Source organism: Colobus angolensis, unplaced genomic scaffold, assembly GCF_000951035.1.
Source record: "Colobus angolensis palliatus isolate OR3802 unplaced genomic scaffold, Cang.pa_1.0 Scaffold32, whole genome shotgun sequence".
Lineage (NCBI taxonomy): Eukaryota > Metazoa > Chordata > Mammalia > Primates > Cercopithecidae > Colobus > Colobus angolensis.
Genome location: NW_012116488.1, coordinates 2,365,412 through 2,370,190, shown reverse-complemented (window position 1 = coordinate 2,370,190; position 4,779 = coordinate 2,365,412). Strand labels below are relative to the sequence as shown.

The 4,779-nt window shown below is 41.9% G+C and overlaps 2 pseudogenes; both read right to left on the bottom strand.

Annotated features, from left to right (window-relative positions):
- Positions 1–2,533: 2,533 nt before the first annotated feature.
- Positions 2,534–3,138, bottom strand: LOC105518433 (annotated as a pseudogene).
- Positions 3,139–4,702: 1,564 nt separating this feature from the next.
- LOC105518546 overlaps positions 4,703–4,779 on the bottom strand; it is a 14,279-nt pseudogene continuing 14,202 nt past the window's right edge.

The following is a 4,779-nucleotide window of genomic DNA, read 5'->3' as shown; positions in this document are numbered from 1 at the left end:
ACAAAGTTTAATTTCTAAATTAGGCACAGTAAGAGATTAACAACAATAACGAACAATGAAATAAAACAATTATAATAACCTACTGTAATAAAAGTTATGCAAATGTGGTCTATCTCTCTCTCAAAATATCTTATTATACTGTATTCACCCATCTTCTTATGATCATGTGAGATGATAAAATGCCAGCATCACTATTCTTGCCCTTTGGGGCCATTATTAATTAAAACAGGGCTACTCGAACACAAGCACCGTGATACCATGAGAGTCGATCGGAGAGGTTACTGAGTGACTAATGGGGCAGGTAGCATATAAAATGTGGATACGCTGGACAAAGGGGTGATTCACATCCTAAGCAGGATGGAGCAAGCTAGCAAGAGATTGCATCATGCTACTCAGAATGGTGCACAGTTTAAAACTTAAGAATTGTTTACTTCTGGAATTTTCCATTTAATATTTTTGGGCCACCGTTGACCATGAGTAACTGCAACCACAGAAAGTAAAGCCCTGGGTAAGGAGGGGCTACTGTAGCATACTCTGCTCCTATACGGCTCTGCCACCACCCTCTCAGTTGATGATGTCAGAAGTTACACCTTTATACATTGGGTGCCGAAAAACATAGACTTATTACTGTTTTTTTTTTTTTACTATTAGTCTTTTAAATCATGTATAAAAGGAAAAGTGGTGTTACAACCCAAAATGACAATAATGCTAGCTTTTGTAATTGTCCATGTAATTGTCCATGTATAGGAGATATTTATTTCCTCATAGGATTTTGAGTTATTGTCTAGTGTTCTTTAATTTATTTTTTAAAAATTTTACTTTTTTCCTACTGCCTATATAATTGCAGAATGTCCTTTAATTTCAATCTGCAGAAGTCCCTTTAGCATTTTCTGTAAGACAGATCTAGTGGTAATAAACTCTTTCTGCTTTTGTTTATCTGGGAATACCTTCATTTCTTCTTTTTTGAGGACAGTTTTGCCAGGTACAGGATTACATTTGTTTTGTCTTGTTTTCTTTTTTAAGAGACAGAGTGTTACTCTGTCACCCAGGATGGAGTGCAGTGCAGTGGTATGACCATAGCTCACTGCATCCTCAAACTCCTTAGCTCAAGTAATCATCCCTGCCTCAGCCTCCTAAGAAGCTGCAACTACAGTTGTGCACCAACACGCCTGGCTAATTAAAAAAAAATTTTTTTTAGAGATGAGATCTTGCTATGTTGCCCAGGCTGGTCTTGAACTCCTGACCTCAAGTGATTCTCCCACCTCAAGCCTCCTAAGTAGCTAGGATTTCAGGAATGAGTTAACATGCACAGCAGGATTCTTGATTGACAGTTTTTTTCTTTTAGCTCTTTGAATGTACCAACCCATTGCCTTCTTGCCGCCAATGTTTCTGCTGAGAAATCTGCTGTTAATCTTATTGGAGAGCCCTCGTATGTAACGATTTGTTTCTCTCTCACTGCTTTCAAGATTCTCTCTTGGCTCACACCTGTGGCTGGGTGCAGTGGTTCACACCTGCAATCCCCGTATTTTGGGAGGCCAAGGCAGGAGGATTGCTTGAGTCCAGGAGTTTGGGGCCAGCCTGGGCAACATAACAAGATCCTATCTCTATAAGATTAGTTAATTAGTTATTAATTAACTAATTAATCAAAGATTAAAGATTCTCTCTGTTATCTGTGGTTTGGGCAGTTTGATGACAGTGTGTCTCTGTGAGGGCCTCTTTAAATTCATCCTACTTGGAGTTCACTGAGCTTCTTGGGTGTTTAGATTCATGTATTTCACCAAATTTGAGATGTTTTCAGCCATTATTTCTTTAAATAGTCTCTTATTATTTATCGACTAAAAACAATAATAATCTCATTTTCTTTTTTCTTTTGAGATGAAGTCTTGCTCTGTCGCCCAGGCTGGAGTGCAGTGGCACAATCTCAGCTCACTGCAATCTCTGCCTCCTGGGTTCAAGTGATTCTTCTGCCTCAGCCTCCCAAGCAGCTGGGAGTAGAGACACCTGCCACCACTCCTAGCTAATTTTTGTATTTTTAGTAGAGACAGGGTCTCACCATGTTGGCCAGGCTGGTCTCAAAGTCCTGGCTTCACGTGATCTGCCCACCTCAGCCTACTGAAATGCTGGGATGATGGGTGTAAGCTACTGCACCCAGCCAATAACCTCATTTTCTCTTTCTCTCTCTCTGTTCTATTTCTGGCACCCGCACAGTGGGTGTTCTTCTGCTTGATGGTGTCCCACATGTTTCTTGGACCCTGTTTACTCTTCTTCAGTCCTCTTTCTTTCTGTTCCTCAGACTCAGTAATTTCAGCTGTCTTATCTTCAAGTTTGTTGATTCCTTCTTCAGCCTGTTCAAATCTGTTTCTGAATCCCTCCATGAATTTTTCATTTCAGTTATTGTACTTTTCAGCTACAGAATTTCCTTCTGGTTCCTTCTTGTGTTCACTATATTTTTATTGATCTTTCCATTTCATCCATAAATCATGTACCTGACTTTGTCTGCATCTTTCTTTGCTTTTTTCGACAAATTTTTTTTTTATTCATCCTCCTCCTCTTTCTTCTTCCTCCTTGTCTTCTTCATCTTCCTCTTCCACATTTTTCTAGGCAACTTTAGCAGGACCCTTTGTGCCATCAAATGTTCGTTTAGACTTAGAGTCAGCAACATCCTTCTCATAATTCTCCTTCAGCTTTGCCACCTTAGTGATGTCAGGCTACTTTTCACTGTCATTTAAGTTATTCCACATCTCACCCAGCTTTTTGCCACATCTCCAGGAGAGATGCTAGGGTTTGTGGATTTGGTCTTGGGGAGGAATTCTGAACAGAACAGGAATAATGCAGAGGGGGCATTTTGGGGGGCATTAGGAAACTTCTTGGGGGGCATTAGGAAACTTCTTGCCTCCCTTAGCTGGTCTTTTATCCTCCATTTCCAGATCATAGCACACTTTATCTGCCTTTGCAATTTAATCAGATTTAGGGTTCTCTTTCCCGTTGTCTTGCACCTCTCAGAGGACTTCTTGGAAAAATCTGCAAAACTGACAGGGACCTCTGGGTTTTTCTTCTCTGTCCTTCTCTGCGCATCTACACAAAGAAGGCGTAAGCAGACATCTTGCCCTTTGGTTTCTTGGGATCACGTTTAGCCATCCTGACTGTATTGTTCGCTAGTCTCTATCTGCGTCTTTCTTTAGCTCTCTGAGCATTATTAATCAGACAAAATGCTTTGTCTAGGAAGCATTAAAGACACAGCCAGACAGGTGCAGTGGCTCACATCTGTAATCCCAGCACTTTGGGAGACCAAGGCGGGCAGATCACTTCAGGTCAGGAGTTCGAGACCAGTCTGGCCAACATAGTGAAACCTCGTCTCTACTAAAAATACAAAAATTAGCCAGACCTTGTGGCAGTTGCCTGTAATCTCAGCTACTCAGGAGGCTGAGGTGGGAGAATCACTTGAACCCAGGAGGCAGAGGTTGCAGTGAGCCAAGATCATGTGACTGTACTCCAGCCTGGGCGACAGAGCGAGACTTTGTCCCAACAACAACAACAGCAATAACAACAAAAACAAAGCCTCAGAAAAGGCTGAATACGTTTCAGGCCATTGTTATAATGTCTTTGTCTAGTAAGTTTGCCATGTGGTTCTTCCTTAGAGATGGTTTCTATATATTTTTTCCCTGTGAATGAACCCTACTTTCCTGGTTCTTTGTATGCCTGTGATTTTTTTGTTGAAAACAGAACTTTTGAATGTTACAATATGGTAACTCTGCAAATCAGGTTCTCTTCTTTACCCATGAGCCTCTTTCTTTCTTTCTTTCTTTCTTTCTTTCTTTCTTTCTTTTTCTTCCTTCCTTCCTTCCTTCTTTCCTTCCTTCCTTCTTTCTTTGTTTCCTTTCTTTCCTTTCTTTCTTCTTTCTTTTTCTTTTTAAGACAGAATCTCACCCTATTGCCCAGGCTGGAGTGCAGTGGGACTATCATGGTTCACTGTAGCCTCCACCTCCTGGGCTCAAACAATCCTCTCATCTCAGCCTCCCACCCAGCCAATATTTTTTTTTTTTGTAGGGACAGGTAGGTTGTCACCATGTTGCCCAGGTTAGTCTCAAACTCCTGGGCTCAAGCAATCTACCTGCCTCGGCCTCCCAAAGTTCTGGGATTACAGGTGTGAGCCGCCATGCCCAGCCTGCTTTGCTTTTTAAATTGCTGTAAGGTGTCTCTGTGCAGGGAATGAACTTGAGGGGTAAACTTGAGATTGTCTCAGGTCTTTTCTGAGGCTTTGTCTTTCCAGGCATGAGTGGTGACTTTCTAAATTCTCTTGTATATGTGGTTGCTTTTGAATGTCCTGATCCTTAATTGTTTGGCCACTAAAAGGAGAAAGGGGGAAAATCAAGGGTAAAAAATTAAAAAACAGGCCAGGCGTGGTGGCTCATGCCTGTAATCCCAGCACTTTGGGAGGCCGAGGTGGGCAGATCACGAGGTCAGGAGATCGAGACCATCCTGGCCAACATGGTGAAACCCTGTCTCTACTAAAAATACAAAAATTAGCTGGGCATGGTGGTACCTGTCTATAGTCCCACCTACTCAGGAGGCCAAGTCAGGAGAATCACTTGAAGCCGGGAGGCAGAGATTGCAGTGAGCCGATATTGTGCCACTGCACTCCAGTCTGGTGACAGAGTGAGATTCTGTCTCAATAAATAAAGAAATAAATAGCAGAAAACCCTCAAAAACCAATCTCTATCTCTTTAAATGCCCTGGAAGCTGCTTTAGCCAGTGGGGTTGTAACAGTGGCAGTCACCT